This window comes from Arvicanthis niloticus, chromosome 10 (genome assembly GCF_011762505.2).
Source record: "Arvicanthis niloticus isolate mArvNil1 chromosome 10, mArvNil1.pat.X, whole genome shotgun sequence".
In the NCBI taxonomy this organism is placed as follows: Eukaryota; Metazoa; Chordata; class Mammalia; order Rodentia; family Muridae; genus Arvicanthis; species Arvicanthis niloticus.
In genome coordinates, this window is record NC_047667.1 from 8724831 (window position 1) to 8748824 (window position 23994).

At 49.7% G+C, this 23994-nt stretch overlaps 1 protein-coding gene across 3 annotated transcripts in view; it reads right to left on the minus strand.

Moving 5' to 3' along the window:
* Gli2 (GLI family zinc finger 2) overlaps positions 1–23994 on the minus strand; it is a 224076-nt gene that overhangs the window by 138460 nt on the left and 61622 nt on the right. Inside the window, exon 1 of one of the 3 annotated variants that reach the window (XM_034513602.2) lies at positions 15574–15684. The exons of the other annotated variants lie outside the window; for them this stretch is intronic. The gene's annotated coding sequence lies outside the window, so the exon portion shown is untranslated. Of the gene's footprint in view, positions 1–15573; positions 15685–23994 lie in introns of those variants that run through there. 3 annotated transcript variants of the gene reach the window in all.

A 23994-nucleotide genomic window follows, 5' to 3' on the forward strand; every position in this document is an offset into this window, starting at 1 on the left:
AAAAAAGAAATAGGACTTAAAATTGGGAATGAAAGGAAAGGTTTTTACTTTACAAGCGACATAACTAAATAAAATGTCTATGAAATCAATGGGATTTTTAACAGCCCAATTACCAGGTTCTTCAGGAGCAGCACAGATGTGGGGTCAGTTGTATATCCTTTCTGTGGCTTGGTGTTAAAGGTGAGGTGGGATGAGATTGCCACTTTAACTCTTTGAAGTCTAGCTGGTGACTGGCAGGTGGCACATACAACTTACTAAATGTCAGCACTGAGAATTTGGAAATATAACTTGTAAACACATATGCCATTTACAGGAGCAGCAAAGACTGATGAGGGACAGGAACTTAGTTCAGCTGGCAAAGTGCTTGCCATTCAAGCAGGAGCACCCAGAGCTACGCTTGGATCCCCGAGGACAGTGCCTGCCATCCCCGTGCTGGGGAGACAGAGACAGAAGGAGCCCTGGAGCTTGCAGGCCAACCTAGCACAGTCAAATCATTAAACTTCAGGTTCGGGGAGAGACTGTGTCTCAAAAAATAAAGTGGAGATCAATTTAGGAAAACGCCAAATGTCAACCTATGGCTGCACACATAAGCACACCCCCCCCAACACACACATAAATATAAACCTAAGAAATTATAGCCAGGCGGTGGTGGCGCACGCCTTTAATCCCAGCACTTGGGAGGCAGAGGCAGGCGGATTTCTGAGTTCGAGGCCAGCCTGGTCTACAGAGTGAGTTCCAGGACAGCCTGGGCTACACAGAAAAACCCTGTCTCGAAAAACAAAAAAAAAAAAAAAAAAACAAAAAAAAAAAAAAAGAAAGAAAAAGGAAAAAAAAAAAAAGAAATTATAACATACAGTTGTTGCCCTAACAATCCAAGCCATGCCCCAAGTTCGTGAGCAACAAAAGATGGAGAAGAATCATTTAGAAAGTGTATGAATGAGAGATGGTTGTTAGTATCTCTCTTTAAACTATTTTTTTCTTCCAGATAAGCAAGATGAGCAAAGAAGACAAATATGCAAACAAGGAAAAAATACATGTCCAGTGCATCAGAAATAAGGAGAGTGCAAACTGAAGCAGGATCAGTCATACTTATTGGATTGGCGAAAATATAAAAATAAAATAAAATCAATGATCAAGCATGACATAGTGGTGATGAGAAACCTGCCTAGCTACTTTGCAGAACATGACAACATCTATGAAAGTTGAAGCAGTGTGAGTACTAGACAAGCCAGCAATTCTTGTTCGATGATGGTGTGTATGTGTGTATGTGTGTGTGTGTGTGTACCCGTGCGTGGGGGGAGATATGTCATGCATACACAAACCAAATCAAGTGTCATGGCCAGAGGGGTTCAGAGGACTACTTGTGGGAGTCAGTTCTCCACTATGTGGGACCTGGGGATCAAACTCAGGTTGGCAGGCTTGGTAGCAAGTGCCTCTACTCACTAAGCCATCTTGTCAGCCCACAAGGTAACTCTGCTCTCACATCTGGCCTCAAAATTTAAAAAGTTTATGAAGACACAGATAGAGAAGTACATTTTACATCATAGGGTCTCTCTCTGTCTCTGTCTCTCTGTCTCTGTCTCTCTCTCACACACTCACACACTCACATGTGCAGTCACATACATGGAATGGACAAAATGTGACAAAAGTGTACACTATTGTGTGATACACTGTGATAAGTTTTACTTACTCTTTTCAAATGCTATTAGCTGGGACTAGGAGAGGCTCCATTGGTAAAGTGTTTGCTACACAAGCAGGAGAATCTGAGTTCAGAGAAAAATTGGTTGTGGTTGCTCACACCTGTAATCCTAGCCCTGGTGTGTGTGTGGGGGGGTGCACAGGAGGATTCTGGGCTCGGTGAAAACAAACAAACAAACAAAAAAACCAAAACAAACAAACAAACAACTGTTTAGGAGTCACTGAAAGCAATTGAAGAAGATGCCTGGCATTAACCTCTGACCTCCACACATAAGCATATACATACACCAAAGTGTACACATACATAAACACTTACACATGCACATACTACAAAACTACAAACACACACACACACACACACTCTACTAAGCACAAAACTGATTTCACAACCTCCTGTCCCCAAAAGCTCCCTCTCTGTGGACGTGGGGGAGGCCCTCCATCCATGGCAACCGCATATGCAACAATAAACACTGGTGAGCAACTTAAGAAACCCAGTTCAGTCTTTTCCTGTGTGCTTGAAATATTAAATATTTAAATCTATCCAGTCAAGTCTGTGGATAAAGCATCCCTGTCTGCAGAGCTCCTCATCCACAGATTCAAGTTCTACAGACTGAATAAATGTCTGGAAAAGGAACTTTCCATGAGGTGGAGAGATGGCTGTCAGGCAACTGCCTGCCATGAGACCTGTGTTAGAATCATATAAAAAGAGGGGTGTGCTGTGTCATAATAGCAGCACTGGGAAGGTTGGGATGAAAGAGATTCCTGGGGCTCAATGAACAATAAGGTCTAGCTTATTTGGTGAGACCTACCTGACACCAACAGTGCTACTGGTCCTGTGTGCATGCACACTCAGGCATACATACATGCACACACATTGACGAAGAAGATGACAGTGATGGTGGTGGTGGTGGTGGTGATGGTGGTGGTGGTGATGATGATGATGATGATGATGATGATGATGATGAATTCTAAGTCAGGCTGACCTGCTTTGAGCTCTGGCCAGTAATGTCTACTTCATATCCACTAAGCAGCTAGCTACCTGGGTGTTTAAGGACTGCCCTCGGCTGCCTTTGGAAGGTCTGGCATTGACTTCCAATTGAATTTTAAACTTTGGTTTGTGGATTCTTATGAAAGAGAATCTTAAATCCAAAGGCCAAGTGTCCCTAAATGGCCCGCCTGTGTCCCAGCTGCCAGGGAGGAGGTTTGGGGAGCTAAAGGGATGTTCTAGGCCCAGGATTCTTGGCACTCCTCAGCTCTGTTGGTGACCACAGGGGTGGGGCACAGTGGGAAGTGGCTGCTCTCATCAGAGCACGAAGGGGTCTGCTCCTCCAAGGTTAGGGGTTGAACTTCCAATCCACCCTCATATTAAGCCTTGCAAGGAGACCTGTTTCTCTGGCTGGTCTAGGTGGGAAAGTGGGTCTCAGAAAGGGACAGTGACTTGTCTGAGGACACACAGTGAAGGAACAAATATGGGAGGTGTTCTCAGAATGTAAAAAAGACGCTTCCCTTTACATACAGAGCTGGCACTGGTGGGCCATAGCACTTAAGGTCTTCTCGGGCCTGCGTCTTCAGCTGCACTGCCTCTACAGCCTTGGAATCCCATTCCAGGAGAGAGACCCATCTCCTTAGCCATGGAGGTGCAAGAAGAAATGGAAAAAGGGGAAGTTCATAGGGACAGTTTGGGCAGAGAGAGACAAAGGAGAAGGAGGAGACTGTGGAGGTTTCAGGAGAGACCAGGAGAGGAAGAACCCCGTACCATTCAGGTTGGTTCACAGAGCAGGTAGCCAACCTCACCGGGCTCCTAACCTCACCTGCCTCGGGGCTGAGAACACACCATCACATCACCATTCCAGGGAAACAAGCTTGCACAGTGTCCCCCAATCAGCACATCTGAGGGTGACAGGAGAGCTCTAGGATAAGTGGCCACCAACACAGTCCCCACCAGAGTAGGATGGCCGAGAGAAAAGGGGCAAGCACAGCCCTAGAATTCCCCTCTCCTGGGCCTGGCTTGTCTAATACAGCCCATGTGTCCCCCCAGGAACTCAGTAGCTTAGAGGCCCAGGGATAAAGAGGTCTGATCACAGATCAGCTTCAGAGGCCCACACCTGTCCAGTGGAGAGCTAGCTTCACACTGGGAACAGAAAAACAGCAGCCAATGAGGGCTGCAGCTCAGGACTGGCTGGAACAACAAGATCACTGTTCTTCAGGGTACGCGTGGAGGTTCATGGGGCTGTCGCCCAGATGATTGCAAAGAAGGTAACTGAGATGTGAGATACTCAGTACTTATTACCCATCTGACCTGGCACCACTCAAGCTTCATGAAAGAGGCTCAGCCTAGCCCTCATGGCCACAGGGCCTGCCCAGGCCACCCAGTCTCCAGTAGCTTCTTCCTGTACCCTTCTGTCATCCTGGATCCAAGAGGGAAATTGAATCTTCTGTACTTGATGTCAGTCTTGCCACTTGGCAGAGGTGCCCAGGGCACAAACGCACGACTCGCATGCTCTCAAGGTTCACAGACAGCATGTGCAAGAGACGTGGTCTCCAATGCCCTCCAAGGACATGTCACCACAGGCTGTAGCAGGCAGACACAGAGTGGGAAACAAGCCACACTGATTCCTCTTTGTGGAATGACGCACACATTCCCACGGCCTGGGGAGATGGCTCAGTCAGTGACAAGCGGGCCTTATAAGTACCAGGAACTGTGCTCCATCCCCAGAAACCTCATAAAAAGCTGGTCATACAGACATACAAGTTCAATCCCAGCATCAGGGAGGTGGAGCCAGGAAGATGCTGGGGGCCCACTGGCCAGCTAGCTTAGCTCAGTGAGCTCTGGGCTTAGTGAAGAGTTCCTATCTCAAAAAAAAAAACAAAAAATTAAAAAAAAAAAAAAGAAACAAAAAAAAACAAAACCCACCCAAACAAACAAAAAACCAACACCACCAAAACAAAAAACCAACACCACCAAAACAAAAAACCAACACCACCAAAACAAAAAACAAAAGCAAGCAAACTAATCAAAAACGAAGGCAGACGGGCTAACGAGGTAGGTCGGCAGTTAAAGCTCTTGCTTGCTTGCAGAGATGGGGTTTGAGTCCCAGCACCCACACTGTGCAGCTCACAGCCACCAGAAACTCCAGGTGCAGGGGATGCAGTGCCCTCTTCTGGTCCCCATAGGCACCTGCACTCATGTGCACATGCATATAACTAAACAGAAATAAATCCTTAAAAAGAATAAGATGTAAGACGAGGAGGAAGATGCCCGATATCAGTGTATCAGTCTCTGGCTTCCCTGAGCATCTCTGTGCACGCGCACGCACACGTACACGGTCAAACACACATACACATATACCACATGCACACAAAAAATGGAGGAAGGAGGGAGAGAGGGAGGAAGAAATGAGAGAGAGAGAGAGAGCGAGAGAGAGAGAGAGATTCCATGTTGCCTGTGCATATCCACCTCCATATACTTAAATCATCAAAGACTGCCTCTGGAACCTAAGACAACATGAATACTATGGCTGTGTACCTGCTCAGAAAGCACATGCACAAACACACACACTCCTGGCTCAGTCCTCAGGAAAGAAACCTGGGGGGACAGTGGTTGTCTGCACTTAACTGACCACTCCCAACCAAAAAAAAAAAAAAAAAAAACCAACCCCAAAACAAACAAACAAACAAACAAAAGCGAACCTAAACACCTCAGGTTGGCTCTTACTTCCCTGACTTAAATGCCTGTGGCTTTGCCCTCTGGAAAACACAGGTGCCTCCCCATCTGACGTCAGTGCCCTGTGGGCACTCGGCTGTCCAAGGACACCTGTCCCCACACCACAGGCATTGCCTGTCTCCAGGGAGGTCCAGTGGCCATGGCCTGGCCTTCTGTGTCATGAAGTTTTTTTCCATGGGAGGAGTGTTAGCCACCGTCCTGTTCCGCACCAATGCTGGGATGACAGTTCCTTGAGGAAGGTGAGCTCAACATCAGGCATTGAGACGGTATAGCCTCAAGGTTCAGACAGACAGACAAAGAGACAGAGACAAAGAGGGAGAAAAAAAAGAGAGTCACAGAGGGAGGGGAAAGAGGCAGAAAGAAAAGGAGAGGGAAAGGCTGTGGTAGAACAGGGTTGAAGGAGGAAGTGCAGGGCGGCAGAAATCAGCCAAAGAACAGAGAGGACAGGGACACCAAGGCAGAGCGAAAGGGACAGACAGACAGACAAGCAGACAGACAGAAGGAAAGCCAAAAAACAGAGCCAGCATAGAGAGCAAAGAGGGTTGGATGAAGTCAGGCAAAAAGGCAAGAAATTGTACACAGAGGGGCCCTGCTCTGTTCCCCTGTGACGGCCTGTGCACCCACATCCCCTTCCTCATCTTCTTAAAAATTATTACATTATTTTATGTGTGGGGGTGGTTTGCCAGCATTTATGTCCACACACCACATGTGTTTCTGGTGGCCACAGATGGTAGAAGATGTCAGATCCCCTGGAACTGGAATTATAGTGTGTGTGTGTGTGTGTGTGTGTGTGTGTGTGTGTGTACATATATATACATATACATATGGTTGTAAGCAAGAAACTGAATCGGAATCCTCTGGATGAGCAGCAATGCTCTTGGCCACTGAGCCATCTCTCCAGCCCCCTTCATCATGCTACATGCTTCCCTGCCAGAGCCCCCAAGAAAGAGCCCCCATTACCTTTTCCTTAAGCTTAGTGTCTCGCCCAGGCCTCCAAGGTCACTGCTATGGGGACCACGTTCCCAGAACCGTGCAGCCCACCCTACAGTCATACATGGGGTTTGGCACACACATGGGCACATCTGTGCTGTGTCCAACTATCCACGTACACCAGGGAAGCCTGAGGTCATCCTCATTCCTCCTCACCCTGGGCCGAGGGCTAAGTGCCTGTCACGTGCTGCTGCGGCTCACAGACAGCACAGAAGGCAGGGAGGAGACAGGAGCCCTCTGAGGGTAGAAGGAGCTGAACTGTGTGAATAATGTCAGGAGGCGAGGAAGTACACATGATATTCCCAACAGTAGCACTGCACACTCGTGTTCAGCTTGGGCAGCAGATGCTAGGTCTAGAGAGCCAAGAGACAGGCTTACACCTAAGGACCACTGTGTAAGCAGCAAGTCCATCGCCTGGCACAGCACAACTATAACCTAGTCAGCAGCAAACACTATGTCCCAAACAACGGAGGCTGTCATGCAAAGCCCCTCCACCCATCAGTGACCTGCAAGCAGTCTTACACATAAGTGCATGCATGCATACATAGTCAGACATACATGCATAGTCAGACCCCTTTTAACACCAGGAGAAATGGAGTGAGAGCATCAAGGTGGCGCAGGGGTAGACTGCTTGCTGCCAAGCCCAATGACAACTTGAGTTCTAGCCCCAGAACTCACATGGCGGGAAGGAGAAAGGACGCCATACACACAGTATGGCGTGCAGCCAGTCTCCCCCCGCTGAACAGAAGTGTAATCTGAGGGAGAAACATGGAATGATTCCCTAAACTCCAGCATCTGACCAAATATATCTTTGCTTCTGCTTCGTCTACGTTTTCTTTAGAAGCACACTTTCACCTTCGTGGCCACCACCACCACCACCAAGTGCTCTCTGTACAGCTGGGGCTGTGATGGATGGGAATTTAACTTTCATTTCTTTCCAGGGTCCAGACCTGAAGGAGACGAGGGGCAGGGTAAAAAAATGGTCTGGCGAAGGCATTATAACCCCGAGAGCTGCACACACAGCTAGAGCAGAGAAGAGGCAAACGCACCTTTAATGGCTGCTCCCCCAAATCACCTCAGCCGCTGTAACGTGTGGGATCCTAGCTTCTTTCACAAAGGGAAAAAAAGAATCACTTAAATGTCTAAAGTCATTGTGTTCCTAACCCCTAAGCCTTGGCATCTCCCTGGGCTTGACAGCTCAGATGATATAAACATCTCCAGGCAAAGGAGCCGGGACTCCAGACGAGGCTGGCTTCAGAGGTAGTTCACCTCCGTCTACAGCAGCATCTTCCCAGAACAGCCAGCTGGCCCAGGGCTCCCACCCCCAGCAGGCCTCCCTCACAAATAAAATGTGACGAGTCACGCCAGGATATAAGGTCTTAAAGCTTTAAAAATCCACGAGTCTTTGAGCCAGCTCCATACAGATTCTTTTAAATTAATTAATTCTTTCTTTCTTTTTTCTTTTTAAATTGTGGTGACAGGGCTGGGGCCAAAGCTCAGTTGGCAGCACGCTTACTGTGTATGCACGAGGCTCTAGGTTCTATCCCCAGCAGTGCCTAAGCCAGGTGTGACAGTGCACATCTGTAATCCCGACACCTGGGCAGTAGAGGCCACAGGATCAGCAGTTCAAGCTCATGTCTGGCTTCATAATTACTTTGAGGCCAACCTGGGCTACATGAGACCCAGTCAAAAAAAAAAAAAAAAAAAGCTAGTAAAATACAAATAAAGTCAAATCTTCCTTCCCATTGTAATCTTTTTAAAAGTTGTTTAACTTGTATTTATTTACTCACTGGGAGGGGCACCCATCAGGTGAGCGCATGTGGAGGACGGAGGACAACTAGGAACAGGTTCTCACCCCCCACCACGAGGGGCCCAGGGACAGCTCAGGTTGTCAGGTCTGGTGGCAGGACCTTTGCCCACTGAGTCGTGTCGGTTACACTGACCTCCACTATAGCCATGTCTATTTAAGCTCATCCTGTGTGATCTCAGCAGCACCTCCAGAACCTTCTCTGTCATTCCACCTCCGCTCACAAGCTGAGCCTCTTTACCAGCACCCATCGGTTCCTGTCGGTACCCCGTTCCTGTCAGCATCCATCGGTTCCTGTCGGCGCCCCGTTCCTGTCAGCACCCATTGGTTCCTGTCGGTACCCCGTTCCTGTCAGCACCCATCGGTTCCTGTCGGTACCCCGTTCCTGTCAGCATCCATCGGTTCCTGTCGGCGCCCCGTTCCTGTCAGCACCCATTGGTTCCTGTCAGCACCCATCGGTTCCTGTCGGCGCCCCGTTCCTGTCGGCACCCATTGGTTCCTGTCAGCACCCATCGGTTCCTGTCGGCGCCCCGTTCCTGTCGGCACCCATCCTTTCCTGTCGGCGGCCCATTCCTGTTGGCAGCCTGTGGCTCAGGGCACCGCCCCAGAATCACGTGTGGGGTGTAGGATGGCTCAGCAGTTAAGAGAATTTATATTGATTCAGTTCCTAACACCTACAAAGCGGCTCACAACCATCTATAACTCCAGTTCTCGGGGATGATAGAACTTCTTCTCATATCTGTGGGTACCAGGCATGCATTTGATGCAATACACATAAGCACACAAAATACTCACATACATTGAAAAAAGAGAAAGAACTATATATCTCTTTGTAACTGGCGTATTCCACTTAGCACTACATCCCCATGATTTGAGGCTGTAGCATGAATCAGTTCCTTCCGGACTGATATGCCTCGCAATCTACAGACTACACTTTGTTCACCCACTTGGTCCGGGGAGTGGCACTATTTGGAGGTGTGGCCTTGGTGGAGTAGGTGTGTCACTGTGGGTGTGGGCTTAAATACCCGAGCCCTAGCTGCCTGGAAGTCAGTCTTCTCCTAGCAGCCTTCAGATGAAATGCAGAACTCTCAGCTCCTCCTGCACCACGCCTGCCTGGATGCTGCCATGCTCCTGCCTTGACGGTAATGGACTGAATCTCTGAACCTGTAAGCCAGCCCCCAATTAAATATTGTCTTTATAAGAGTTGCCTTGGTCATGGTGTCTGTTCACAGCAGTCAAACCCTGACTAAGACACGCACTCACCTATCAGTGGACACTCGGATTGATTCTTAATGGGCCATCAGCTATCCTTGGGCAACACTGCCAAGAGATGAGCTACTCCTTCTTAAGTCACTGACCAGGGTGGTCTAGATTCAAACAAGCAAAGGGTTTGCTGGTGACAGGCTTGGCTCCAAATCCACTCCCCACCTATGTGACCAGGAATACTCAGATCACAGGTCCCTAATCTGAAAAACAGGAATGCAGAAGAGTCTTGCCTTTTGAAGTCTCTACCAGAGATGACTTGAAATCCTCAAGTGAGGCCCAGCCAAGAGGAAGTAGGCCCAGCTGAGGAGTCCCTGCAGCGTGGGGACATCCACACTACATCCCTAGCCAAGGGCAATGGAGAGAACGCACTGACTCTGGTACACACAGACTGTGTGGATGGAAACCCAGAAACAGACTACATGGAAACGCTAGACTGAAAGGCCCACTGTGTGACTGAAAGAAAGCTTACTTGACTGTGACCATGAATGTGAAGTAGTGGAGACAGACCAGCATGGCTTGCCTCTGCTGGCGGCTTTCCAGGATCCATCAGGGTCTCCTCTCTCCTCTCTGACTCCCTCAGTGGGATGTGTGCTTCAAGCAACCTAGCTATCTCCAGACAGGACCTGGCTGCCACCCAAGGCAGCCATCACAACAGAGTCATCACTGGATAGCCTCCCAGTGTGTATAGCCATGAGGGCTTGGATCCTCACTCCTGGTGTTCTGTCCCACACTGGGACCCTGCTGGACCACAGCTGACAGGCAAGGCTCTAAACAGTTCAGGCTTGTGTAGAGACATCTGTCAACCAGCAGACACAGGCGGAAGCAGGGTCCCTGTGATCACCCGCCCAGTTGTGCCCAGTTTATCCAAACATCCGACTGCCGGTGGCAGGGAGCGTGGGCCTGGAGGACAGAAGGCAGCAAGCTGGACGGAGAGACAAGTCATCAGAACTGACTACAGGGGGCTGGAGTTCTTGCTTCAGAAGCCCAGAGCACTGGGCCTGTTCACCCAGCATAAGCCAGATGTGATGGAACACATGTGCAATCCCAGCATTCTGAAGCTGGAGGCAGCAGGACCAGCAGTTTCCTAGAGAGGTGGACAGGGCTCCTGAGTGAGGTAGAGGCTCTACACTCTTTGAAAGACATAGATGCTGCTGGGCAACCCCTGAAATGGATGATTCTGTCTGGAGAGGGCGGTGTGAACTACTAACATCAAGATCCTCCTGCCACCTGGAATCACAGGCATGAATCAATCACATCCAGTTTATGCCGGACTTGGGGTGAGACCCGGGGCCTCAAGCACACTAGGCAAGCACCCTAGGAACTAAATGATAAAGACGGTAAGAAGTTACCACTACCCTCCCTATCCCGCTATGGACCTAGTCACCTTCTCCACCCAAAAGACCTCATGGGCTTGTTTGCTTGTTCTGTCTCCTTCAAAGAACGAATGGCTTAACCTCCCTGAACTTAAGCTTTTATTGCTGTTTTCCACTGCTAAAAAGATAGCTCAGGGTCAAGGAGATGGCTCAGTGAGTAGAGGAGCTTGCAGCACAAGCCTGAGGACCTCAGTTCAAACCCATGAACCATATAAAAAGTAAGATGCAGCTGTACACATCTGTAATCCCAGAACCCTACCCAAAAATTTGAGGCAGAGAGCAGAGAATCAATCCGTGGATGCTCACAGGCCAGCTAGACTGGAGTTCATTTCACAACCAATGAGAAATGTGACCTGCCTCAAGAAGGCAGGAGAGGACTAACTTCCAAATGTTCTCTGACCTCCACACACAGGTGCCATGATACACCCATGTTCACACTCACTAACTCTGTATGTGTGTGTGTGTGTGTGTGTGTGTGTGTGTGTGTGTGATGCATGTGTGTTTTAAGAAGGCACCCCAATGAAAACCTGGCGAGTACTGGCCACTTTGACTTCCAGAGCCAACAAGTCAGAAAAGTCTCTTTCTCGTGTATAAAGTTAACTTGCCACAGAACTCCACAGATTAATAAATTGGGGATTTGTTGTTTGTTTTGGAGACAGGGTCTCATGTGGTCTAGGCAGCTTCTAACTATATGCAGGGAAGGATGAGCCCGTTCTTCTCCCAACACTAGAATGACAGGCACACTCACTATGCCCAGTTCATGCAGGGCTGGGGATGGTATACAGGTTCTTGAACTCACTCAACAAACGCCATAGGAACAAAGCTGCATCCCCAAGCCAATATACTGCTTTCAGCCCAAAAAGCATGAATAGTTTTGATCCGTGCCTAGTTTTATAGGAATGGAGCCAAGGGCCGCCACATACATAAATCCTTCTGTGGGGACAGAAAGGGCAGCCCCTTCTAGCCCAAATGATTGGCACTGTCTCTGTGGTCTCAGCCTGCTGGAATCCCGAGAGCACTCCTCTCTGCCCAGCCTTGTCTAAGTCCTAAGCAGGGCATCTCTCATCTCCCAGGGAAGTTAGCGTTCTCTATAAGAGACTCTAGCATCCTCTGAACCTTACTTACACATGCGAGGTGCTCTGTGCAGGTCCCCAGGCCACCTGTTCTCGCAGCCTCCCCAAACCGCTACAAGTGGCCAATCAGAGGACTCTGCCAGTGTGCATCCGACTCTTCTTATCGAAGCCCAGAAACAGATTTCAGTAACTGCTGTCTTAGCTCTCCTTCACGCCTGTCGGGTACCTGGACACTGTGCCCAGAAATGCTGACAGGGTGTCTCCCTACCTGTTCCTTATTCCACCCCTTCACCCCAACAGAGCAGCTGGGTTTATAGGTTTGGCACTGCTGTAGGTTGCCATATTATGCGGGACCAGGGGTGGCTCCCACGACAGAAATTAAAAAGTGATTCAAGTATCTTTGGCTATGGGATAGCATCCCTACAGAGCTTGCTATGCTCGGGACCAGAGGTGGTGTGTGGCCACTGCCCTTCCTACATGTTTGGCTCTAGAAGCAAGATAAGCAAGCAGAGCAAAGTGGGCTCAGCCCTGGGTGCTTTCAACTCTACGCCCGTCTCTCCTCATGAACTCTGTACCTGCTCGGCATCTCTGATGAGCGCTTCTGGGATCCACCATACCTGTGCTGTGCTGTGGACATCTCTACTAGGGAAGGGAGGAGAGGCGAGGGAAGAGGTCTGGATGGCCTCAGAATGCATTGTGGGTGAAGACAGGAATCTCACGACACTGATGCTGTAAATTGCAACAGTATAGGAATTAAACTTTTTTTTTTTTTTGTATTTTTGTTTTCAATCTCAGAACTATCCTGACAAAAGTAAGTTCTGAATAAAAAGAAAGCGACCTGACTCGGCGCCTGAGTGATGGAGGCAGGAGGATGAGGAACTCAAGGTCATCCTCCGTTACAGAGATCAATAGGGCAACCTGGGCTGCAGAGATGGAAGAAGGGAAGGAAGGAGGGGAATGTGCTCTGGCCTACGATGCCTACCTACCCTTGGAAGGCAGACAGATGGGTCACTCTGAGGGTGGACTATGCTCTTGCAAATTTATCCACTGTTATTGTTGCTACTGTTGTTGATGATGAGACAAGGTATCATGCAGCCTAGGCTAGCCTCAAATTTGCTATAAAGCCAAGGATGTCCTCAAACTCCTGGTCCTCCTGTGTCTATCCTGTGAGTACTAGAATTATAGGCACGAGCCACTGTGCCTGATTTATGGGTTGCTAGGAACGAAACCCAAGGCTTCCACCCGGGGCAAGTGGTCTATATACCAGTCCACATCAACTTTTTAACACTTCAATGAACAGAAAGTCGGTGTGTGGTTTGAGGATGCTGCCCTGATGAGTGACTGAAGGTATTAACCATGACGACTTCCCACAAGGAGCCCTCAGAAAGGTCAGACATCTGAATCCACACACCTTCTGCAGCACCAAGGACAACCCTGTCCTTTCGATTTTTGTCATAACTGAGACCCCTCTGTGGGCTGCCCTGAGCACCCCTTGTGCTGGGCAGAACATCTGTGGCAGGCCTGCAGCTATCTGAGTCTGAGAAAGGAAGGGTTTGTTTCGGCTCACGGTCTGAGGGCATCATGGTGAGGAAGGCACAGCATCAGGAGCGACACACAGCTGCCGGTCACACGGCATCCACAGTTGAGAGCAGAAAGGGCTGAGTGCTTGTTCTGGCTCGATTTCTTTATTTTATTTAGTCCAAAACTCCAGTCCATGGGCTGGTGCAGCCCACATGCAAGCTGGGTCTTCCCACATCAATTAAGCTAATCTCACCTCCCTCATAGACATGCCCAAAGGTTTGTCTCCTGGGAGATCCCAGACCCTGTTAACCATCACAGTCAACCGTGACTTTGTGGCCCTTCGAACACCACTAAAAGTGTCCCACTGCCAGTAGCTCAGTTTGTCCCTGCGATAATCCCTTCACCCTGCTCTGGGACAGGACACTGATGTTTTTGTAAAGGCATCGCTGGCACAATGAGAACATGAACTTGGCGCACTGCCCAGGTCACAGCCATCAAAGCCTCATCTCCAAGTCAGAGATGTGGGACCCAGCAAAAGCCCACGAAGGAGTGGCTGCTGCCCAGGCCAATGTGCTCTGACCCTGTGGAGTCAAAGGCTTACAGGAACAGCTCCTGCAGACCACAGAAAGCAGCCAAGCAAAGGGCTGGTTGAGTGTAATGGAGTCAGAAACTGTGACGCCCAACACCAGAACCACCCACTTGGGTGGGCCAAACGGGTCATCCCAGCTTTCCCATCTGTCATAAGGACACTGCACTTGCTTCTGGGAGTCGGTGTTGCCTCAGACAACCTCACAAAGGGCTGGCTGGGGCAAAGCAGAAAGAGGTTGCTTCCAAGGTGACAGCCTAAGGTCTCTAAATAAGCCCTTCCACGCCTCCATTAGTTAGAAAATGTGAAGGCTGGGCACGTGCTCAGTTGCCTGCCCAGTGAGCCAGAGCTATAGTTCTATCCACCGTAGGGTGGATCCTGAGTATCACATAATCACATAAACACAGCCTGGCGGTGCCCGGCTGCAATCTCAGCGCACAGGAGGCAGAGGCTTGAATGTTAGAGGTTCAAGCTCATCCCTGGCTACATAGCAAGTTCCAGGGCAACCTGAGCTCAAAGAGTTGCAAGAACAGGGGCAGGGGGTTGAGGAGGAGGACTGGCCAGGTATCCCTTGAAAGTGTGGAGACCCCCTTCCCCCCCCACAGCAGTCTCAAACATGAAGCATTAGACATGGGTTGGCAGCTGAGGCCGGCCGGAGTGAGACCAGCCCCTCTCCCCCTCCTCATTGGTCAGAAGTGTCCCTGAGCCCTCAGAGTCTACAGTCAGACACTCTCCTCTTCACTCTGCTCAGCTAAGCCACAAGCCCATTCCTAATTTGGACATTTTTTACCCTCCTGACCTCCCAGGAAACTAGGAAAACACACAGCCCAAGCCATGCTTCCCAGCTCCATCCATGAAGCCCAGGGGACAACTAAACCTTCCCTGCACATCTGCACTTTTGTAACCTCTGCTCAGAAGCCCTCCCCCAACACTGTCCCCATCACAACCTGGTGGCCACGACATCAGCCTGCCAGCCCCGCAGGGGCAGGTCACTATAACTCGGGGCTTAGGTCCCTGAAAGCTCTTGTTGCATTTCTCTGGGGAGGGGAAGCCCTGGTCTTGGCGAGCCATCTGAAACCACAGGGCGGCCACACACTAGCTACTGACTCGGCACATGGCAACCCCTTTGAAACGCCTCTTGGTCACAAAAACAGATGGAGAAAACATGTACTTAAGCCACCTCAGCAAATTGTTTCCTGGCCTCTCAGGACTTGCCTGTCCTGGGAAGAGGGAGGGGGATGGGGTACCACCTTAGAGAAAACTGTCCCTAGGCAGCTGTTGGGATACTTGAAGGTTTAAGAAAAAGTCAGCCCTTCCCAACTCTCTTGGGAGAGCCACTCCCTCGCTTCCCTCTCTCCGGCCCCCACACCCTTTCTTTTTCCATGAAGTTCTGGCCAGCACAGAACTCTTTCAAAGAGAAGCATGCGCGCGTGCACGCACACACACACACACACACACACACACACACACACACACACACACACACCATGTGATACCACATCTACCTCAGGACACTGAATCCACAGCCAGCCTACCTGGGGTTGCAGGCTGGGCACTGGGCCATGTGCTCCCCACCAGGAGAGCCGAGGAGAGGCAGCTCCCTCCAGCGCAGGCCACCAGCTTGCTCTCTGCCTCTCCATCAGCCAGTGACGTGACGCAGAGGGGAACTAATGTTCACCAGCTGGCTTGGTGCTTTAACCCTCTCAGCTTCCAGGGAGTTTGGCAGCCAACCAGGCTGAAAGCACGCGCGATCTCCCTAACAGGGGCCCCCCAGTGAAGGGCTCACTGCAAATGCAGCAAAGCAGCTGAAGGCTCTGCTGAAGCGGTAATGGACAGTCTGGGGCTTGAGATGGGGACCCAAATCCACACTCACTCCGCTGCCTGGATTCTAAAGGAGTCAAGGAGAGCTCAGAACCCACCAAGACAAATGCAGAAGATTGATAGGCCTTTCCTTGTCTGCCACTCTAGCAAAACAACCAACAGTCTCAACTGCCCCCAAGCTCTCTTGCCCCCCGCCTCTGCCCGAATACAGTTCCATATGCCCCACTTTCCAGCCTAATGAACCCGTCCTGGTTGGGTTCTTTGTCAACTTGACACAAGCTAGAGCTATCTGAGAAGCAGGAAGCGCAGTGGAGAAAATTTCTCCATAGGATTGGCCTGTAGGCAAACCAGTGGGATTTCTTGATTAATGGCTGATGTGGGAGGGCCCAGAACACAGCAGGCGATGTCAGTCCTGGGTGGGAGGTCCTGGGGTGTTTAAGAAAGCTAACAGAGCAAGCCATGAAGAACAAGCCAATACTAGTGTTCCTCTGAGACCTTTACTTCCTGCCTGCTCTGACTTCCCTCAGTGATGGCATGTGACCTGCTGGTTGTAAGCCTTTCCTCCCCAGGTTGCTTCCGGTCATGGCGTTTTATCAAAGCAACAGAAAATCCTAACTGAGACAAACTCATCCTCCAGGGTCAGCTCAGACAGGCCCACCTAGTCCAGAAGACGTCCCGGCCTCTCTTTCCCCAGGCGTGAGAAGCAGCAGCTAGAAATGACCTCTCTCCTAGCACTTACCACACCGAAGCCCTCTCCCTGTGCTTCCCAGTCTGTCTTCCCACCTGATAGATGAGGGGCCGGAATGATGAATATAGTCACTATGGAAGTCTGATGTGAACACCTCGGGATGTTTAGCACAGAGAGCTTGGGTTCCTCTGTGCCCGCCACTGGGATTCAGCTGCTGGCAAAAAATGGCAAAGGAAGAACAGAGGCAGACAGAAAAATGTGAAAGCACCTCTGTCCCTCACACCTCACAAATCTCAAGGAGAAAGCACTCCCTGAAGGCCACTCAGCTCAAAGGAACAACTTTCCACCTAGAGGGCTGCTTGGTGCCACATGGGAGTTGAGATGGGGTTGGGGGTGGGGGGGAGAGAAAGAACAATACAACCTTAGAGCCAGAGGAGTGGGGCACTGGCCTGCAATCCTACATTCAGAGCGGGAGGCAGGAGCATCACCCTTCTAGGAGGCCCAATCTACAGCCTGAGTTCCATGCAGGCCAAAGCAATATAAGAGACCTTACTTATCCCAAAGGATAAAATGGGGCTGGGGCCACAGCTCAGTTGATAAAGCATGAAGACCTGAAGTCCATCTTCACACATGAAAGTAAAAGGCCAAATATGGCAGAGGATGCCTGCCATCCCAGGGCTTGGTTCACTGATACGTCAGCCAGCTAGCCACACAAGCACACAACACACACACACACACACACACACACACACACACACTGCACACATCCTCCGTTCATTAACTAATTAATTAATTAGTTAAAACACATTAAAAAAAAAACATCCTGGGGCCCTCAATTCCACGCCCCAAGGGCCTTGAATAACAGATGAATGTCTCAGGCCGTACTTGGGGGGCACCTCACTCAGTACTAACCAAGCTGCATGTGTCCCCAACATACAGGGGAATGAGACGTGACAGAGCAGGGTTCGTGGCCACTCTACAGAAGCAGTTTGCCAGAGAGAGCAGGAGGGCAGTGGGACCTGAAGGAAGAAGGTATCTCTGGGCCACATGGAAGGCAGAAGACCCTTTTAGCTCAGATCTGCTGGGACTGAGCAAGCTCCTTACAAGGCTGGCCTCACAATACTAGAGAGTCCCCGGTAATCAGACAAACCAGTACTAGTGAAAAGCAGAGAGAGGAAGGCTATCTACTGACTTCTCTGCCTCAGCTCCCGTCTCAGTGGTTGCATGAGTTGTCAGACTGTATGAAATCATTCTGGGAAGCAGGGTCTTTGTCAGGTAGGCACTTGGCCTTTCCCTTCTCCCAGCATGAAACTCTGGGGAGAATTCCAATTACCTGGGGTCCATTGTTTGAACATTCTGGTAGCCAAATGGGGTACAGGTATATCTTTCTTTGGAATATCTTCATTCCTTCCAGGATGGTTAGAAGCTCAGGGTAGGATGTCAAGTAAGTTTGAGAAGAAAGAGGTGAGTTGCAGGTCCTACATCCAGAGGCCCAACGTTCTCCCTGTCTGCCTGTGCCATCAATCCTATAATGTTAGGAGGCCAGAGCCTGGTCTGCCTCACTGAATGTAGCATCAGAGCCTCCTTTGGACAGAGAGCAGAGAGGACAGACACACTGAATTCATGATCTCTATACCAGACCCTGCCATCTCTACACTTATTGCCAGCCCCTTAGAGTGGTAGAAATGACTCTTTCTTGGATGAAAAACCAACCTCCCTAAATTATCCATGGTCCCTGCATCAGATTTAGTTCATCTGCCAGGGCAGAGTACCCAGCTCTGTGATAGCTAGTCTTGGCTGTCAACTGACAGCATCTGAAATGACCTAAACCCAGGGAGCTGGGCACACCTGTGTGGGATTTTCCTCAGTCGGACCATCTGAGATGGGAGACTCACCCTGAATCCAGATCATTTGAGGTCATAAGACCCACCCTAAATCTTGGCCACACCTTCTGCTGGCATCTCACATAAAAACCGTGGAAGAAGAAAGCTTCTGCCTTTGCCTGCTTGCCCTCCCTCTTGAGGAAGACCCAAGTTCATCTGTCCTGTCCTGGAGGCATTCCTTTCTCGGACTTCCCTGGGACTCGAGTACCAGATTGGGCCTGCTGAGACATCCAGTCTTGTGGAATGAACAACTGACAGATCCTCGGCCTTTCCAGCAACAACTGACAGCTACTTTACCCATCGTTCTTTAGAGAACCTGACTAATTCAGACACATAAACCTAAGTTTACGGGGGATATTACTACCCCAAAGGATGGATCTGGGGTTCCAGAAAGTTCTAGCTTTTCTTAACACTTCTCTGTAAGAGTTCAGGCAGTGGGGTTTGGTCAATTCTGAAGGGTGGAGACCCACATGAGACTAGTAGAGGCCACAGGGTAGTGGTGGGGTGGAGGCCGAAGAACACGGGATTCAGGAGGAGACCCCCATCAGACCCGGCTCCCATTCCCTCTCCTACCACAGCCATCCAGACTATCAGACGATGAGTCTACAGGAGGTGAGAGGGGGGCTCTGATAGACCCGGGCCTGGAGCACAGAACTCTTCAGTTTGCTCTATACGGTGACTGACAAGTGACTGGTGTCTCCACTCCCTTAAATGAAGCACTTAGTATCCAGCCAGAGGCCCATCCAGGCCAAGGACAAGGGGATATCAGACAGGCGAGAGGGCCTAGGGTGTCCAGAACAGGTGTGTATAAAAGGTGGCAGGGGCCCAGGACAGGACAGAGCCCTGGGGACAGAACCCTGATACTCAGTAGAGGAAGAGTGGGCTGAAGAGGGGGGGGAGGGATGCCATGTTAGGTAGGAAACGGCTGATGAAAATGTAAAGATGGCAGGCCAACCCAACGGCCCTCAGGGACCCCAAGGAGTCATTTGGGTGAATGATGGGTTCTAAGGTGTGGTTGGTGACAAGAAGCTCAAACATCGACTTCCAGCAGTGAAGTGTCAGGCTGGAGTATAGAGAGTACAGCAAGAGACCCCAGGGAGGCACTGGGAGATCCAGGAAAGGCTCTAGGACAATGGTTCTCAAACTTCCTAATGCTGTGACCCTTTAATACATAGTGTGGTGGCCCCCAACCATAAAATTATATCCGTTGCTTCTCCGTAACTGTAATTTTGCTACTGTTAGTTATGAATCATATTGTAAGTATCTGTGTTTTCTGATGGTATTAGGTGACCCTTGTGAAAGGGTTGTTCATCCCCAAAGGGGCTGTGACCCACAAGTTGACAACCACTGCCTAGGGGAACCACTGGGAGGTACTGTGAAGACCCCCAGGGTGGTTCTATAGGGAGACCCAGGCAGACTGACACAAGCTCCAAGTGTCTTCGCAGACTCCAGCTTATCCCTGAAGGCAAGTTTGCCATCTGTCCCGGAGAAACCTATTAAAACAGCCAAATTAATAATCAAAAGCAGAAAAAGGACATTTACCCAGAGCGGCCATGCTGGGAGGAGATGTCAAGCCTGCACCCCAGGACGGCAAGTTCAGTACCAGTAACATGGAGAGGGTGTCAGGACAGCTCTTCCAGAAACAAAGGAAGAAAAGACACTTGGGGAAAGCTGTGAACAGTGCTGAGGTAGCAAGAGGGCCATGTGGGAAACTAAGGAGACGGCTCCATGGGTACATGGTCTGATGAACAAGCAGGAAGACCCAAGTTCAATACCTACCTCTCACATAAAAAACTAACTGGCACACACCTGCAATCTCAGTCCTGGGAAGGTGGAAATGGGGGGTGTGGGGAAGATCCCTGGGGCTCACTGGCCAGCTAGCCTAACCAGATGAGTGAGCTCCAGGTTCAGTGAAAGAGAGAAGTACTGGGGGAGACACTCAACATCCATCTCTTAGCTTCCAAATTCACGATCGCACCCCTTCACCTTCACGCACCTGTGACACACATACAATAAAGGAATCCTGATGGAGGTACAATAAGCTGGTGACACACGGGACCAAGAACTCAGATACCTGGGAGCCGCAGCACACAGCTGAGCTAGCGATGGGGCAACACAGCCACTGCATGGGTGAAAAGGAAGGGGAAGCAGAGTGATGGGGTGCATGTCCGTGTCTGGAGGGTAGTAAGTCCAGCTTGATGCTCCATCCATCTCCAGCCTTGGGATAGGATGGATGGATGCTGGGCAGGTGATTTGCAGCTCCCACTATGGAGAGGCTACCATGGCTCCATAAAAGGCTGAATGCTTTCTTTCCCTGGCTTCTCGGTGTGTTTATGAGTAAACGTTTCTCGATAAAGACTTACCGTCTGCAGAGACCCCTTCAGACCCCAAAGGGAAGGGTTTAAGTGGCTTGAAACTGCCATTACTTATCTTTACAACGGCCACATCGCATGTCTGTCTCCCCATGTATATTTTCTGTGACTGCTTATAAATCAGGCTTATCCCCAGGTATCTGGGGTCTCCTTCATTCTAAAAGGCCCAGCAGGGGAAGGGGCAAGCTAGGAAAGTGGTTCTTTGAGCAAAAGTCCTTGCTGCATATGTATGAGGATCCGAGTTCAAATCCCAAGCACCTACTTCACCGGCACCTACAAAGTTCACACTGCTCAATCGAGCCACACAACAAACAAAATCATAAAGGAAAAAAAAAAACAAAAAAAACAAAACAAAACAAAACAAAACAAAACAAACCCTCGTGATACCTCAAAGTTACAATTCAGCATTGGATCATATTCACAGTTATCGAGAGGTGCCTGTGGCCCAAAAGGTTGAGGGATGGACATGCTTAGCTCAAATGTTGACACTGAAACAGGGGGGCAGAGGAACACACACTGACTGCCAGGGTCACAGATGTCCCACCACCCCCATCCCTCCAAGACACAACATCTTCATCACCTACAAGCAGGGAGGCCCTGCCAGAGCATGTTCACAGGAAACCAGCCAAGGACAGTGCTCTACGACAGGACTCCTCAGCCTAGAAGGAGGCAGTGGGGGCCAGCTGGCCCCAGCTGGAAGATGCATTCAGGAAGGACCACTAGACACAGCCTCTGATGTGAGCTTGTGCCAGGGTCAGGAGCAAAGAGAGCCCTTGCAATAGGGACTGTAGACTAGTTTCTTTGCTAGTGTTCTTTATTGGGCACTTTTGCCTCAGACACCCTGCAGCACATGCAGACCCCAGGACTTTTGCCCACACCATACCTTGGGTTAAATGTCATACTACACCACATGTGAACTGATACTCACGACAAAGACTCAGCTTCATTGGCTCTCAAATATTTATCAGTAATGCACATGCTACTCTGAGGAAACAGTTCTTGAATTAATAATCACAGGCCAGTGAGAACAGAGGCACTCTGAGGAGCAACGGTTGTCTATCATACATTCGAGTGTGTCAGGGACTGCCCCGACACATCACGCTCTTTATACACGCTAGCCCTGCAAGGGAGCAGATGGGAGTGTCTGATATAATGATGGTGGGTCCCCAAGGTCAGGGAGAAGGTTCAAGCCTAGGCTCCCAGCTCCACTCTCCCCCAGGGAGCATGTCCAGGCCACACTTCATAAACCCAACTTTACTTGTGTCTCTGACAAATACCGAATGAAGGTGATGTCAGCAAGGGAGAAGAGTGCACTTTGATCTACATCCCAAGGGTAAAGACTATCACAGTGGGGAAGGTGCAGTGGCTGGAGCAGAAAGTGTCTGGTCACACTGTATCCACAGTCAAGAAGTGGAGACCAGGGCATGCTCAGGAATTCCAGCCCACGAAACGGGGATATCCACATTTGGGGCGGGTCTTCCCACTTCAGTTAAATCAGTACAGATTCTCTCATGGACATGTCCAGAGATTTGTCTCCTAGATGGTTCTAGATCCTGTCAAGCTGTCAGTCAAGATTAATCACCATAGTGGCCCCATGCTTCTCAAATTGGTCAGAGTGTGTTGGCCTCCTATAGGGGAAAACTGAACAAAGAGGAATTGGGTATGGGACAGCATGTGACAGTGTCCCCCAAGCCTTACTGCTGTTTTCCAAGGCCACACTGCAATGGGTGATGCCCACACCTGCCAGACATAGGGGAGTCTTGCCTTTCTTTGGGGATACTCTAAGTTCTTGGGGACAGAGACCAGGGCTCTGCTTCCTGGATTCCCCTTCTCCACCCCGATCCTCAGGTACAGACATCGATGGACTACTTTTTCTATTTATCTATCAGTGTCCATTCAAAGACCTCCCAGAGGCTGGAGAGATGGAGCAACAATAAAGCACTCGCCCCACAAGCATGGGGACCCAGGTTCTACACTCAGCAAACACATAAAAGCGAGGCATAGCACCACATGCCTGCAATCGTAGCACTGAAGAGGCAGAGACAGGAAGTTCCCTGAGGGTGGATCAGGCTGGTCAGCTAGTCTTGCTGAGTTAGTGAGCTCCAAATTCAGTGAGAAAACAAGTCTCACAGAACTGAAGAGGAAAGCAATAGGGGAAGACACCTATTGCCAACCTCTGGCTTCCACAAGTATGTGCACTCCCCTACATATGCAAACATGTGCATACATATACATACACGCACAAACATGTATCACCACATGGATGCATATACACAAATGTGTATACACATACACCACAGATATATATGCACATACACACAAACATGTATATGTATCACACACAAAATTAAATAAGTGAAAGAATACATAATATTAAATACATACATACATACATACATACATACATACAATCAAGGATCATACCCTTAACTCAGTTTAGGGCTTGTCCTCTAGGTCACACCCCCACCAAGGAGCTATGTGGGTCCACTGGCCACTATCCAGTCCATGAATTCTCAAGAAGCTGCTCTGTTAGATCACCCTTCTTTCTTTCCAGCCCAGACACTGCCCGTCCTGTAGAGACCCCACCCCTGCTGCCCCATATGGGGTTCATCACCACGCCCTAGGAGTCACCTCCAATGGAAAACCTCTTAGAGAGTGGAAGCAGGGTCACCCCCCATCACCACATCCAGACCATGCCCTGCAAACACACACAAGCCACCAGAGGCTCCCTCACACCCATTCAGATGCCAGGCTCGACTTCATTATCCTCCAAACGTTCCCCAGATCAGAGGCAGTGGGACCTGGCCACAAGCATAAAGTAAATTATCCGACCCCTCCCCACCCATGATAAATGGTTCTATTAGCTTTCCAGATTGTTAAAGCCCGATAGAACAGAACGCAGGGAACGGGCCCATCCATTCTCCCTCTGGCGCACACTGAGTTGTAAATAGGTTATTTTGTGTGTAAATAACACATTAAAACACAGCATTAGCTGTGTCTTTTGATAGGGTGGAAATTGTTCGGAATAAATAATTCCGGACAGGAATGTAAAAGAAGCAGGATTTAATAGAGCATGCCTGGTGCAGCCGTGTTAAACATGACTAAAATGATAAACCTCAGAATACACGAACAGTAAAGTACACACTGGCACCAGAGTAATGAGGCTGTATTTCCACCAAGCTTTAGAAATGC